This window comes from Scyliorhinus torazame, chromosome 11 (assembly GCF_047496885.1).
Source record: "Scyliorhinus torazame isolate Kashiwa2021f chromosome 11, sScyTor2.1, whole genome shotgun sequence".
NCBI lineage: Eukaryota > Metazoa > Chordata > Chondrichthyes > Carcharhiniformes > Scyliorhinidae > Scyliorhinus > Scyliorhinus torazame.
Window position 1 is genome coordinate 142,890,830 of NC_092717.1, and position 17,087 is coordinate 142,907,916.

Below are 17,087 nucleotides of genomic sequence, written 5' to 3' on the forward strand. Positions count from 1 at the left end.
CACATTCAAACACAAAGCTCAGTCCCCAGATACCTTACAAAATTTTATTTTAGCCTGGACAGTTCATCCCACCCTGGATCAAGCTTGAAGCTAAAATGTAGAGATCGACTTAGCCAATTCACCTGCCCATATACCATGAAAGCAGACATACCACATCAAATTGTGCTCAATTGCCCCTTAATGATATAAACAGGCAATTGCACTTCCGACTCATGTGCACTCCCGCCGACCAACATATTGCGTGAGTGCAGGATGACATGTTGCGCGATTTCACAGATTTCTGGCTAGTGTGCACCTGCTCGAGCAATGTAAAATTCTGACTTTGGAGTTTAGTCACTGTTGTAAAGTAGGAAATAGAGCAACAAATTTGCACATAGCATGCATTCATAAATACCTGTGTGTTTATTGCTAGATTATCGGTGTTAGTTATATTTTTTGAGGACACGAGGGATAATTTCTCAGCTCTTTTATGAAATAATGCCTACGGAATCTTTGCGTCCACCTAAGATGGCAGGCAGGGCCTGTCATCCAAAATACTGCACTTCTAACAATGCAGCACCCCCCACAATACTGCACTGAATGTCAGCCTTGATTTTTTTTGTGGTCAGGTGTCTGGGGTGGGACTGAACTGACAAACTACTGACTCAGAGTACAGAACGTTATCCCTCTGGACCACAACTGACAGAAACCCTGGACAGGATGTTAGTGTCATGATATGCACTCATGCACATAATGAGATATAGACAGGCAGTGACAGACACCCTGTACAGCCAATCAACACACAGGACAGAACACAACCAATCACCAGGCAGAACACTAGAAGGTGGTCTCCCACTATAAAACACATGAGGCATCAACACTCTGCCTCTTTCCATTGGTGACAACTGGAGTGACAGTCAGGGTGTATATATCAATTAGCACCTTCTACACGTGGCTCAGAGCTAGTGTGGTCTAGTTAGTTATAGTAAGTACGCTTAGATTAGTAGAGTGTCAAACCCACAGCGAACGGTGTGCACTGCTCAACAAGTTCAATAAAGCGTATTGAACCAACACCAAAGTTTGGAGTCTACTTTCAAGTACAACTACATCCAGTTGCAGTCTGTGTTACCCCTGGGTGATTAACACAACAGTTAGGACCCCACCCCCCGCTAAACCTTGGCTGCAGGATTCACCTTTTTATTAAGTTTTTAAAGACATTGGTGAGTGGGCGGTTCCATATTGACTTGCCTTCCATCAGAACCTCCTGCTCCTCCTGTCCCTGATTATCCATTTAGCCTTAAAAGCCTGGCCATTATCCTTAATTGGACAGGGAACCTGTCTCCATTGCCATTAAGAGGGATTTGCCCTCATGAAGACCCAAATGTGACTACTGCCCCACCCCCAATCCACCTGCCATGTTTACTTCTCTCTTTGCTAACCCATTGCACCATCAACAACTTTGATATTTTGCTTCTGTGGCCACGTACAGCTACCATACAATAAAGTAAGTAAAGTCGCCAGTCCAAGATGACCATAGGCTGCTTTTCCCTTTTGGGGAGCAGGCTGGTGGTGATTCAACCTGAAGATTGTTGTATCTGTCCAATTCCGATACTTTCGATCAGTTCACTTTTGACCAATTTACTTACTCAAAGGTTTTACCTGGGTGTCTTTAAAAGCAAAGAGAAAAAAGGACAAACAAAATATAAATTCAACAATCTTTATTAAACTCACAAATTTAACCCAAATATGTATACTAGAAACACCCAAGATCGGTTATACTACCTGCAAAGATGGCTTAATTGAAGTGTGCATCTGATTCCTGAGTCCCTCTGGTCCGTTGTCATGAAGGTGGGTCTCGCATCTTCATCCTTTCTTCCTTCTTGGTTAGTTCTTCGGATGGTCAAGGCCACCTCCCATGTCGAGTCTTCGCTGCCGATGTGCCCCGGGTATCTATTTTTAACCCCCTTTCCTTCAGGCCCTTTTGCCACTTCCCCTGGCCTCCTGCCAATGAGGTCTCGGGAGGCGGTCTCAGCACCCAATGGTCTGGTTAATGACCTTTTGACAGGACACCTGGGCCCGCCCCAGGTATCCATCTCTGGTAGTGTGGTCTGCAAGTACCCCCTTACCAAATAAGGTCACGGCGGGAACTCGGGTCGTCCAGGAGTCTGACTCAATCTAGGCTGTGGACAATAAACTGGTGCATATCAATCAGGTGCGATGATCTCTTGATGGGCGATCCTATGATTGTATGATTCTATGATTGTAAATTCTATGATTCTATGATTTACAGAGGAGGTCCAGACATGCTCAGGCAGCCTGACTGAAGTCTGTATATTCAAACTTGGCCAAGTCCAAATTCCAACAGGCCCATTTTCTGGAGCTGACTGTAATTTAATTTAATTTAAAGTGCCCAATTCTTTAATTTAGGATATCCAATTTTTAACCAGCTTAAACTAGGTCCAATAGGTTACCACAGGATCACCACACCTCAGGGAGGGGCAAGGTTGAGAAGGCAGAACCTTCATGAAAGGCCACACAATAATGTCACAGAAATGAACTTTATGGATTAAAATAGAATCTTTTCTGTTCCCTTTCTGGGCAATACATCTGCACTACCTCATGGGCTAATTACACACAAGTGTTGCAGCTGATATTTGGGATGGTTCTATGATCTGACACTCTCAGCTGGAAATGATGTTCACAAGAAGTAGATCTTTGGAAATTGTGCTTGTGATTTCTCCCAAGATACATTCTCTGGGAATCCCAATCTTGGATCATCCCTGTTGAACCTTTATAACATATTCGTAGCTGAGTCATGATTTATTCAGAAGGAGACATGTATTAGCAGCCCTTAAAGTACATGAGTCTTTTTCCCTGCCTCCTCCAAGAACTCTAAATGATCGAAACACACTACTTGCTGGAGTGTGATTTATCAAACAGTGCTGAGACCTGTGTCTCCCAATTCAACATTTCTAATGTACTAGCAATCAAATGACCTTACCTTGTTGGGGTGGAATTAAAGTGATTTATAAAACAGGACTAATTTCACAGTATTTGTGAATAAACAAAAGTGTGATAGTTCTCTATATTTATTTACATGCACATTGTTGTTTCTGTCTTTCTAGGGTGTCATAACCTACATGGGTGTTATGGGTAGGGATGATTAACTACCCCGTGGGTCTTGCAGAATACAAGCTCTCCCTATAACCTTTTAACAATGTTTGCTTTGTATAAATAGAGCCGGCCAGTAAGGCCGGTAAGAGAAGACTCAGTAGTGAACTACTGGAGCTGTACATAATAGTAATTGTAAAATAAAGTAAGTTTTTGCTTTTGGCCAACTCGGTGTGGACTCTTCGTGGCCCTTACAAAAGAGGGTTAATAATTACATTCTTTAGTAAAGTAAGAAATGTCTTCTGTTTCTAAGCATAGACTATCTGTAGATACAAATAAGTAGTAAACAGGGTTGACTGTAGATTAAATTGTGGTTGAGGAATAAATATCTTTATTTGCATCAGTAGAAAATCTCTGTTGCCTTATGGCATTTAGCTGTGGTGAGTGCCCTCCACAAACCTGATAATGCCAGTGTCAGTGAGCCATGTGAGTTGTCTCCACAGGCTGTAAATTGGATCCCCTCAGTGACCAGTTAATGTTTTATATTTTCAATGCATGTTTTGCTTTTTCACAGCAACTACAATACTTAGCAACATAAAAATTTAAAATGTTTTTTTTTAGCAATCATGTCATGTCAATTTTTTATAGTTAAAAAGGGTTTATTTAAATCAGGAAGCCTGCTAGTCTCAAACTCTGAATCTGAAAGATTACTAACAGCTACAGCTACTTGCTTGATGAGAGACTCACATTGCTTATCTAATGTGGAAACTCCATGTGGTATATAGTTTCATTAAACGGTGATCAAGAATACATTAGTTCAAAAGATGAAGAGGCAGTGAAGCTCAATCCACCAGATATCTCTGTGCAGCAACTTTAAGTGGGTTATTGAAGTGCAAAAGATTTGAGAGTGAACAATTCTATAGTTAGAGGATGCTAACACCAGAGTCCTGTACTTACAAAAACCGTTACTGACTTTTGATGAAAATGGATATATAACAGAATTTAGTACTCAGGAATCCTGAGACTGCATGATATGGATGCAGTTGTGTAATAAATAAAAGAAAAAATCTGTTAAATACTGGAAGGATTTTTAAAAGAGCAATAACTTTGGTTTTCAGTATTTGTGTTCAATGAAAGGGGTATGATAATGTTTTACCTTAAACCACTTGTGAAATTACAAAATTAAATTTAAATTAAGATTACCACTGCCACACTGTCAGATGTTTACTTGAGAAAATTCGAAGCAATGTAAATATGGGGGTGCAAATACTTGTGGAACATATTTTGATTGTTTTTACACTCTCTGACTAATGTTCACTCTAAAGAGTTTTCTACCACTGGCGGCACAGTAGTTCGCACTGCTGCCTCACAGCGCCAAGGACCCAGGTTCAATTCCAACCTTGGGTGATTGTCTGTGTGGAGTTTTCACATTCTCCTCATGTTTGCCTGTGTTTCCTTTGGGTTTCCTCCCACAGTCCAAAGATGTGCAGGTTAGGCGGATTGGCCATTCTAAAAGAAGATTGTCCCTTAGTGTCCAAAAAAGGTTTGGTGAGGTTACGGGGATAAGGCGGGGCATGGCCCTAGGTAGGGTGTTCTATCAGAGGATTGGTATAGACTTGATGGGCTGATTGGCCTCCTTCTGCTATGGAGGGATTCTATTACTTATAATTACTCAATTACAGTCAAAATAACTGACAAAAGAAAACTACATGTGAGGGTACACATTTCATTAAAGAATTTAATAGGAATGTTCCTCCGATAAGCATAACTACGCCAAGGCCAATCCTCCAATAACAAACCCCTTTATTGCAGTCATGAAAAAGACCGCTGCTGCGGCTTACAACACGTGTCCAAGCTCGGGCTCTGATGAAGATGCTGGTCCAGGTTGGAACAGTGGGTTTTAAGCTCTCGCCATACATTTTCTATTTATTGGGTGAGGCACTGCTTGCTGAATGGGGAATTCATATTTCAAAAAGCCAACGGGCGATTTATTGACTATCTACCATGTCCTTCGTGACCACCATAACACTGAAATATGAATTACATTTTTTTCTGTGCAAAATGCCCATTATTTGGGCATCACAAGTGGCCATAGAAGTCCAAAATATGCTTCACATACATGCGCATACTCTAGTTCAAGTCTCATAAGGCGCCATGATGTTGAGGGCATTAAAGCATGTGTTTTGGGCATCCATGTCAGAATAGCCAGATTATTACATCAATCTGCCACTATCTTTTAATCATAAACATGCATTCAGCAGCAGGAATGATCTATATTCCCACAGCCAAACCTCAATCCTGGCCACCATCATAGAATTCCAACAGTGCAAAAGGATATCAAGTCTGCACCGACCCTCCAAAAGAGCATCCTACCAATGTACACTCCCCTATCCACCCTGTCCTATTCCCGTAACCTACACATCCCTGGACACTAAGGGACAATCCACCTAACCTGCACATCTTTGGACTGTGGGAGAAAACCGGAACACCCAGAGGAACCTCACGCCGGCACGAGGAGAACGTGCAAACTCCACACAGACGGTCGCCCAAGGCCGGAATTGAACACCGGTATCTGGCACTGTGAGACAGCAATGCGAATCACGATGCCACTTTTTTAAAAGATCATCTACTCTCAGGTCAGTTGTTGATTGATTACTCCTGGCTATTGCTCTGATTTGGTACTTTCCAGAATTCCGCTGAGCTGCAAAAGTCTACAGGGAGTGGCTTAGTATATGCTGATGGACTTGGTTCTGATTTGAAGGCTTCTGCACAAAGCTATTGCTGTCATACGTAGGAGCAATGGTAGACATTCCCTTTAGAATATAGAACTAGGTGTTATGGGAGAGGCATTTTCAGAAACCCAAAATGTATCATGGAGTTCAACCAACCTCTCCCTTTAATGTATTGTTGCTTTTATTGGTGCTGCCCAGTCAGCAAAACGGACGGGCCTGATCATACCCAAACTCTCCATACATCTGGGTATCGTCCTAGCACCTCAGTCAACCCTCCAGAAACTGGTTGGAGGATGTGCTGCCACTGCAAGCGCAAATGGCGCAACCAGTCCCGACCCAACAGGCTGTGCCCATGGCCGCGCACCACGATAAGTGGGAAACGCCCCTCCTGGCATCCATAAACAACAGGGGTCATCGTAGTTCCTGCAATGTCCAATGGTTCCCCCGTGTAGGTGGCCAACCTGGCCTGTGTGTCGGTTAATGTAAGGGTCTGTATACCCTGCTTGATGCGGTCGAATGTCCTCTGGGCGATCACGGAGACCGCTGCGCCAGTGTCCAACTCCATCTCAAGCGGGTGACCATTGACCCGTACTGTCACCTTAATAGGGGCCACACGGGGAGCTGCCACACAATGCAGCTGCAGGCAGTCGTCCTCCGTCTCCACATCCTCAGGAGTAGTCGCCGCAGGTTCATCCACATGGAAGGTACGGCCTCTGGGCTGGTCCCAGTTACAGCCCCTGGGCTGGTCCCAGTTTCGGTCGGAACGACGGCGCCTCTGGCGTCCCCAGGACCGCCGTCCACGACGGGGTCGGCGCCTACAAGTCTGACACGGACCTGGCTCCTCATCCATTGGCTCTGGAGAAGGCTCCCTTCGGGGAGGAATGTCCGACGGCCACTGGCGTCGGTCCGGACGTTGCCTCGCCCAAGGTACCGCAGGAGTGCGGGGGGACGTTTTCGGACAGAAGGGGTTGCGCCCCAAGGCATGCACTTCCATTCCCTGTAGCTCCTGTACTCCTCGCTCTGCGCTCTCTCGGGACAATACTATTTGAATGGCCTGTTGAAAAGTCAATGTTGGCTCCGTTAACAACTTTCTCTGGGTGGCCGCATTGTTAATACCGTAAACCAAACGGTCGCGTAACATTTCTGACAAGGTCTCACCATAGTCACAGTACTCCGCAATCCTGCGTAGCCTGGATAGAAAATCGGCAAGGGATTCTCCAGGGGTCCTCTCAGCGGTATTAAACCGGTAACGCTGGACTATCGTGGACGGGGTTGGGTTAAAATGTTGCCCCACTATATTCACAAGTTCATCAAACGTTTTGGTGTCCGGCGCAGCTTGGTATGTAAGGCTCCTAATCACCCCAAACGTATGCGGGCCGCAGGCGGTGAGCAATATGACCACCTGGCGCTCGTTTTCGGTGATATTGTTTGCCCGGAAATAGTAACGCATCCGTTGTGTGTACTGGTTCCAGCTTTCCAGCGCAGCATCAAAAACATCCAAACGTCCATACAGAGGCATGGTATAATAGAAAACAACTTCCAACCTGTATCCAACAGAAATCCAGGGAGGTGGCTTCAGCAGTGTAGTCAGCTATTCACTTTAACCTTGGTTGCCAGTTTTGTAAGGGCCACGAAGAATCCAGCACGAGTTTTAAGGATACAAAGTAATAACATTTATTTACTGTAACATATATACATAACAGTAGCAGTAACTTCCCTTGCTACATACTCCTTCCTGCTGGTTCCTGAACTGGCCAGCTTTATTTATACTAGGAGTTTACTAGTGGTTTCTCCGCCCCCCTCATTGGGGAAGCTCATACTCCCACAGGATTGTGGGATAGTCATTAGTCCCCAGCCAATGGTAAGTAGGCAGGTTATAACACTTGGCAATGCTTGGACATATTTAAATAGATTCCCACCAAGCCTTCGACTATGACGCTCTTTCTCACTATATTCATCACTATCATCCAAATGTACGTTTCCCTTTACGTCTGTCAATTTTAACTGATTGTCATGTTTCATGGCCATTTTTTGAAGTTCAAACTCCCTCTCTTTATTTTTTCCCTTGGGGCTATTCTTTTTCTCCTTTCTTCGCTCTCCTTTCATATTCAAGCCGCTTTAATTCCTTCTCATGTTCCATTTGTTTAATTTGCAACTGAAGTTTTGCCATTTCCGATGAGTCAAACTCTATCTCAGGCAACTTTAAATGCTTATCCACCGTCATAATTACCTCATCTTTTCGCATTTTGTCAGGTAATGTTAATTGCAATGTTTTTGCCAGACCCAACAGTCTGCTTTTAGTCTCTGTCCGTAAGGTACTGCATGTGACAGTCTCCACCCCCAAAAACGTCTGAGCCTCCGAAAGAGCCATTGTCCGCAACCACTCCGGAAAAGCAACAATCCTTCACTATCTTTAAGTTCACAAAAGCCAATCCAATAGATAGACTTTGATCCCCCTCGAGCCCCCAATTGTTATGGGAGAGGCGTTTTCAGAACCCCAAAATGTATCATGGAATTCAACCAACCTCTCCCTTTAATGTATTGTTGCTTTTCCGAGCACACGGCTTGTTCACTAGGTGTGATATTACAATTATTGACACGTGGGTTTTTAAACACACAACAATGTTTATTCCATGAACTCAACTTAACCTTTTAAATTAACATTGGATCACTTAACACCCCTTACTTCAAAGATAACCCCGAAAATAATACAACACTAAATAATCCTTCAGTTATTCCTTTCAACGTCCAAGAAACTTAACACCTTTAAACAGAAACACATCAGGTTAAAGGCATTACTTTTATGAGTTTGAATCACCCAAATGATCCAGAGATAGTCTTTCATGGCAGAGATCACAGCAGATCTAGCTCACTGCAAACACAGACACATACCCAAGCTCTTTTCAAACTGAAACTTCAAAATCAGCAAAATGGCTGATCTAAAGCCCAGCTCCACCCACACTCTGACATCACTGCATTTCTTAATGGCACATTGCTTAAACATCCATTTCTTAAAGGCACTCTGACCAATGACACTAGGAGAATGAGCATAGGGGTGCGATCCAACTGCCATGCTGCGCTCGAAAAGCAGCTCACCGTGGCGCAGCATGGCCGATATAAGTTGGTAGACCTCTCTCCCGGGATCTACCCGGCTCGCAACGCCTCATGAGATCCAACGTGATCCCCCCATTGTGGGCGGGATTATTTTTTGGCAAATCTGCATATTAGAGCAAGACAGTAAGTCACTCTCGACTTTGCAGCTTCCCGCGGTACCTGAGGCTTTGGGATTCATCCCCTTCGCCTCAGAGACCTCGGGAGAGCTCCGTTCAGCACAGGGACCATACGGAATGGCACTTGTGCGCACCACCATGCCCAGAGGGCATGCAGTTAGCGGCCTCCTTCATCAGGTGAGTCCTCGCCAACCTCCTCAGAAGCCAAAGGTGGGACGCAACCTTCGTCGTTCAGTACTTCCGCGGAGTGGAGAAACTACATCATCTTCTTCGGAGCCTTCAACATGTCATCGATGAAGACGAACATCTTTCCAAGGCCATCCCCACACCCCCACTTCGACAACCTCGCAACCTCAAACAGACCATTGTTTGCAGGAAACCAGCCAGCCTTCAGGAGAACAGCGACCACGACACCACACAACCCTGTAACACCAACCTCTGCAAGACGTGTAAGATCATCGACATGGATACCACCATTACACGTGAGAACACCACCCACCAGGGTACATACTCATGCGACTCAGCCAACGTTGTCTACCTCATACACTCCAGGAAACGATGTCCCAAGGCATGGTGTATTGGCAAGCCCATGCAGACGTTGCGACAACGGATGAACAGACATCGCGCGACAATCACCAGGCAGAAATGTTCCCTTCCAGTTGGGAAACACTTCAGCAGTCAAGGGCATTCAGCCTCTGATCTTCAGGTAAGCACGACAGCGCAGAATCGCCGGGCAGAAACTGATAGCCAAGTTCTGCACGCATGAGTATGGCCTCAACTGGAACCTTGGATTCATGTCTCACTACATCTGACCTGGGCTTGAAAGTCCCACCAACTGACGTGGCTTGAGACAATTCACACTCATCTGATGAAGGAGCTACGCTCCGAAAGCTAGTGATTCCAAATAAACCTGTTGGACTTTAACCTGGTGCTGTAAAACTTCCTATTGTGCCCACCCCAGTTCAAAGCCAACATCACCACACCAAAGTATTAAGATAGATTGTAAATAGATGGGGCCCAAGGACTGTACGCTGTGGCACCCCACTAGTTACATCTTGCCATCCAGGAAAAGCCTCATTTATCCCAACTCTCTGTCTCCTGTCTTTCAGCCAGTCTTCTATCCAAGCTAATAAGTTACCCCTATTCCCATGAGATCTCACCGAGTGAATTAATCTTCTGTGCGGCACCTTATCAAACGTCTTCCGGAAGTCCAGATATACTACATCGACAGGACCCCCATTATCCACTTTGCTTGTTACATCTTTGAAGAACTCCAGCAAATAAGTCAAACATGAATTGCCCTTCATAAAACCAAGCTGACTCTGATGGATAGTGCTTTGGCTTTCCAAATATTATGTCCTTGATAATTAATTCTAACAATTTCCCAACAACAGATGTTAACTGGTCTGAAATTTCCCCCATTCTGCCTCCCTCCCTTTTTGAATAAGCATGAACATTTTGGCAATCCACTAGAACCTTTCCCGTGTCCAGGGAATTTTGGAATATTATACCAATCGATCCACTATCTCCACTGCCATTTCCTTGAACACCCTAGGGTGAGGCCATCAGGCCCTGGGGACTTGTCTGCTGCCATTCCAAATGGTTTGTGGAGTGTTTCCCTATTGACGCTGATTGTTCTCAGTTCCACCCTTTTTATACCCTTGAATTACCTGTTCCTATAGGGATGGTACTATTGTCCTCCACTGTGGAAACTGCGGCAAAGTCTTGATTTAGCATCTCTACCATTTTTATGTGCCCCACTATTAACTCTCCGGTTCCATCTTCCAAGGGGCCAACATTCACCTTAGTGACTCTCTTTCATGTTAGGTATGATGCGGAGATGCCAGCGTTGGACTGGGGTGAGCACAGTAAGAAGTCTTACAAAACCAGGTTAAAGTCCAACAGGTTTGTTTCAAATCACTAGCTTTCAGAGCACAGCTCCTTCCTCAGGTGAATGCTTCCACCTGATCTGCATCATCAACTGTGTGGTGCTCGGGCAACACGGCGGTCCAAGTGACTAGCACGGTTGCCTCATGACGCCAAGGTCCCAGGTTCAATCCCGGCTCTGGGTCACTGTCCGTGTGGAGTTTGCACATTTTCCCTGTGTTTGCGTGGGTTTCGCCCCCACAACCCAAAAGATGTGCAGGGTAGGTGGACTGGCCATGCTAAATTGCCCCTTAATTGGAAAAATGAATTAGATACTCTGAATTTTTTTTTAAACTGTGTGTTGCTGACCAGAATGTGCCCAGAAGCCTGTCCTCTACTGTCGACCATGTGTGTTTCTGTGCTGGTGGGGGGTGCAGATGACAGTTGTGCCGCAAATATGGTGGTCTCTCCGAGGTGTTCTCATGGGAGGCGTGAGGTGGGGGTGTGGGCTGGCACCGTCGGATGGGGGATAATGGACATGAGGTCAGTGGAAGAGAAGGATAGTTCTGTTTGGCATTAACAACTTGCATGTGACAGGTCATCTTGATGGCGGCCCGTGGATCCTCATCTCTGCACCATACACCAACCTCGATGTCGGTAACCGATCAGCAGCCCCCGTGACATCTATGGCCCATTCCCTGAAGGGAGTGAGGACTCTAATGTTGGGCACCTTGCCTGGCTGTTGTGGGCCAACTTCCCCAGTGGGGACACAGAGAGGGCATCGTGAGCCGGACTCATCGTTCTTCGCGGAGGGATGGGGAGGGATGGAGGGTGATGGTGGGGTGTGCAGGAGTGGGCAACACTACCGGACATGGGTGGGCCAAGGCACGGTTTGATGCTAGGCAGAGCAGTGTCATGCGCATGGGCGTCGGGAGGTGGGTGGGGTGGGTCCGGTGCCAGGGAGCTGGTGCCAACCCACCCATGTGGCCCGGTGGAGGTTGTTGATCTTCTTACGGCACTGGTGCTCCTGGTGACACTCTCTGAGCTGGCGGCCACTGCCACTTCCTCCCGGGTGACACAGGCTGCCGCGTGGCTGGCCCTCCGAGCCCCTTGGGGGAACAGGACATCCTTCTGCAATCGACTGCGTCCAACAATCTGGCCAGGTCGGCACCCCCAAATCATGGGGCTGGTCTCCTTGGTGGCATGGCTGCGAGCAGTGTGGGGTCTGCTCTGCATGATCGGTTTAAGTACTGCTTCCCATGGCAGGGAGATGATGGGCGTGGTCCCGGTGAATCACCCGGTGGGACCATCATTCGCAGCATGGATCCCGTGGGCCTCATTAAGTGGACTAATTACCATTTGATGATGGTGACGGCCTTGCCGGGTCAAGTGTCGGGGGGCTTGTGGCAGTTTTGGCTCGATACCACATTTTAAACCTTTCCATTAAATCGCACCCTACAGCAAATCAGAAACTGTCAATTGACATCAAGGTTCATGATTTGGTGTAGAACCGATGAATATATGAGCACCATGCAAACAATGAAAGCATTGCTTCCTTACAAAATTTGACAGAGTAGACCTTTGGCGTGCTTAAACTGGGCCTCAGCTGATTATGAAACATTCTAGAGGAGCCCTGCAATACTCAACAGAGTGGACGTCTAGATTTCTGGTGATCTGCTGTGTGCTGTACAACCTTGCCATTATGAGCAAATAATCCTTTTCATCATATGTACGGTGAGCAGCTGAGGAACACAAGGAGGAGGGTCAGGGGAGAAAAGGAGGCTGCAATGTAAGCAGCTACTTTCTGAACAAGCTATCGATGAATAACACATACCACTGCGATATAAGTAAGCGCAATCCAAATTCCTCTTTCACCAAAAGCCCCAGACCTTACTTTTCCTCTGTTACTAACTATCACAGTGTAGATATCAAACATCTCCAGTAATTCATGAGAGTCTGTGACTTGTGCCTGGCCAAAATGGAGAAGGTTTATTCAGGATGCTACCAAGTACATTGAGAGCCTTTGTTGGGAGCATGCAAGAGGCTAGGTTGAAATGTTGGTGAGAACAACTAATTAGCCTGACCATTCAAGCACCACCTGTCCTGAATGTGGCAGAGTCTGCAGATAACGCATTGGACTTATTAGTCATCTCAGGACCCATCGAAACTGAGTGGAAGCAAGCCATCCTTCATCCCAAGGGACTGCCTAAAACGTAAGAAGGCCACTAGGCCAATGGTGGTATAGTCCAAAAATGTCAGGATGGCTTGTGTCTTGGAGAGGAACTTGCAGGTGGTTTTCTCATGCATCTGCTGCCTTTGTCCTACTAAGAACCCATGGTCTTACCTATCAGCTTTGCACAGTTCACAGCAATGATAATGGGCATCACAGGCAACACTTGAATTTATTACCCATTCCCTTGAGAAGGTGGTGGTGTCCTTGAACTGCTGCAGTCCTATTAAAAATGGAGTTCCAGGATTTTGATCTAGCGATGGTGAAGGAATGTTGATATGGTCAAGATGGTGTGTGTCTTGGAGGGGAACCTGCAGGTGATAATGTTCACTTACATCTGCTGCTCTTGTCCTTTTAAGTGGTGTAAGTCACTGGTTTGGAAGATACTGTCGAAAGAGCCTTGCAGTTGCAGTGCAATTGATAGAAGGTACACAATGCTGCCGCTGCGCATCGGTGGTGGAGGGAGTGAATGTGGTCAATGGGGCACCAATCAAGCAGGCTGCTTTGTCCTGGATTTTATCGATCTTCTTGAGTGTTAGGAGCTGCACTCACCAGGCAAGTGGAGAGTATTCCATCATGCTCCTAACTTGTGCCTTGTAGACGGTGGACAGGCTTTGGGGAGTCAGAAGGCGAGTGCTCCCAGCAGATTTCCCAGCCTCTCTGACCTGCTCTTGTAGCTACAGTATTTATATGTCTGGTCCAGTTCAGATTCTGGTCAATGGTGATCCCAGTGTGTTGATTGTGGAGAATCCTGCAATGGCGATGCCATCAAACGTCAAGCGAAGATGGTTACATTTCCTCTGGAAATTATCATTACCTGGCACTTCTGTGGCGCAAATGTTACTTGCCACTTATCAGCCCAAGCCTGAAATTTGTCTAGGTGTTCCTACATATGGACATAGAATTTGTCAGTATCTGAGGAATTACGAATGGTGCTTAACATTGTGCGATTATCCTCAACATCTCACTTCTGACCTTATGATGGAGGGGAGGTCATTGATGAAATAGCTGAAGGTGGTTGGGCCGAGGACACCCCCCTGAGGAACTCTTGCATGATGTCACGTGGCTAAGATACTTGATTTCCAACAATCACAGCCATCTTCCTTTGTGCTAGGTGTGACTCCAATCAGTGGAGAATTTTTCCATGATTCTCATTAACTTCAGTTTTGCTAGGACTCTTTGATGTTCCACTTGGTCAAGTGCTGCCTTAATGTTGAGAGCAATCGTTCTCTTATCACCTCTCGAGTTCAGCTCTTTTGGCCATGTTTGGACCAAGTCTAATGAGCGCAGCAGCTGAGTGGCCCTGGCAGAACCCATACTGAACATCAATAAGCAGGTTATTGTTGAGTAAGTGCCGCCTGATAGCACTGTTCACAGATGATCCTTTCATCACTTTGCTATTAATCAAGTGTATAATGGTGGGGTGGTAATTGGCTGGGTTGGATTTGCCTGTTTGTCGTGGACAGGACATACCTGGGCAATTTACCACATTCCTAGGTGGAGGCGAGTTTTTTGTATCTGTACAAGAACAGTTTGGCTAGGGGTGCGGCTAGTTCTGGGCACAAATCTTCAGTGCCATTGTTGGCATATTGTCAGGTCCCATAGCCTTTGCAGTTTCCAGTGCCTTCTTGATATCATGTGGCGTGAATTGAGTCACCAGAAGACTGGCATCTGTGTTGCTGGGGACCTCTGGAGGAGGTTGAGATGGATCATGCACATGGCACTTCTGGCTGAAGATCGCTACAAATGCTTCAGTCTAGTCTTTTGAACTGATGTGCTGGCCTCACCTATCACTGAGGATGGGGACATTTGTGAAGCACTTCCTCCTGTTATTTGTTTATTTGTCCACTGTCATTCACAATTGGATGTGGCAGGACTGCATAGCTGAAATCTGTGGCATTGCTTAGTTCTGTCTATTGCATGCTGCTTCTGATGTTTGGCGGGCATGTAGTCCTGTGTTGTAACTTCACCAGGTTGACACCTCATTTTTAGGTATGACTGGTGCTGCCCCTCACATGCCCTCCTGCACTTTTTGATAAACTAGATTGATCTATTCATTTGATGATAATGGTAGAGTGGGTTACAAGCCAGGCCATGAATTACAGATTGTGGTTGCTTACAATTCTGCTGCTGATGGCCCACAATGCCTTATGGATGCCCAGTTTTGAGTTGGGAGACCTGTTCAAAATTTATCCTATTTAGCATGGTGGTAATGGAGGGTATCCTTGATATAAACACAGGACTTTGTCTGCACAAAGACTGTGCAGTGGTCACTCCTCCCAGTACCGTTGTTAGCGTCGATAAATCTGAAAGAATCACTGGGTACCCAGGTCTGTTCCAAAAATTAAAACCGTTTATTTGTTACGCCTACAGGGAGCGAGTCTCCGGCTAACCCCGAGCTCTCTCCAAAGAACAAAAGGGAAACCTCATCATTTATACACTTCTTCAGATAAGTAATAGCCCAGCATGGCTGATCATGATCCATTCATTTGTTAACAGGCAGGGTGGGATGATGTTATCTGCAGTTGAAGGTTTATTCATGACTTTCTGATGTTATCAGACCCCATGTCTCCTGTCCTTATTTCTTTGCATATCCACTTCCTCTTATCATAACCTTATCAGTGGCTGGTCCCATTGTCCTTAACTTTGCCCCCATTATCCTTAACTTTGTCAGTGGCTGATCCCATTGTCTGGGGACTGGTGAATCAGGATGTTCCTACTTAACAGGCTGTTTCTGTCTGACTCAGTGTGGACCTGTTCTCCCGCAGAATGTGGCTAAGTCAGAATGTGATCAAGTCCCACTATGTTTTGCGTATGTTGTTTTAACCTGAGAGCATACATTTGCTTCTTGATGTTTGCTACAGACATTAAACATCTTTGGTATTTGTTACATATTAAGTACGCAGGCGCCTCTGCCCGGCAAGTGTCCTCGACAGATGCATCTGCGACAGGTAAATTGGTGAAGATGAGATCAAGTAGGTTTTTCCCTTCTGTTGATACACTTATCAGTTGCCAAAGGCCCAGGCTCGCAGCTATGTCCTTTATTGTGGGCGGGGAGGGAATTGTAGACGGGATTCAGATCGCGACATCTTGTGAGATCCCATTAGTTCTCACAAGGTGTGGCAAGCCAGGTAAATCCTGGAAGAGGCCTACCCCAGGATCTACTGGCCGCGTCCTGTCCTGATTCCTCGGGACGCGGCCAGTAGATCGTGCCTACAAATGCTGACCTTGCCAGAAAATCTCATATCCCGTGAATAAATAAGGATCCATTTGTACTATTTTGAAGAAGAGCAGAAAAGTCCTCCCCAGTGGTTTGACCATTAATTAATCCTTGACCAACATCACTAAAACAGAATTTCTGGTCATTATCACATTGCTGTTTCTGGGACTTTACTGTCCACAATTTGGCTGCCATGTTTCATGCATTACAACAGTGATTACACTTCAAAAATATTTTATTGATTTTAAAACACTGTGGGACAACCTAAGGTCATGAAATCTGTTCCCAATCGGTCCCAATCTGTTCATTAAGTTGGAGGCTATTAGCTTGGTTTGTAAATTTTTCTATTAACAAGCTGTTAAATAGTTATAATATAGTAGTCATTAAGAGGTTATCATCCAAGTTGTAAATGGAAGAGTTTTGTTTTACAATGTCATATGTTCAACCAAATTTGAGGAAACAAACATTCTTTGCTGAACCAACTATTCCACAATACTAAAATGCAACATTTGAATGATACTTTCATTCTTAGTATCATGTAGTTGAGGGACACCTGCATTCAACTCCTGTGTCATGGGAACTTTCTAAATATGAGTGGAAGACTTCACTAGACTTCATTAGTTTCCAGTTCACTGTTGCATAAAAGTAATAGATGTCCTCTTTCACTATATGAGAAATATCATATACTAAATGCCTTGGCACAGTGGTAGCACTCTCCC

General features: G+C 45.5%; 1 protein-coding gene across 3 annotated transcripts in view; it reads left to right on the plus strand.

The window, feature by feature from the left end:
* ccdc178 (coiled-coil domain containing 178) overlaps window positions 1-17,087 on the plus strand; it is a 564,802-nt gene that overhangs the window by 200,511 nt on the left and 347,204 nt on the right. The window lies entirely within an intron of this gene.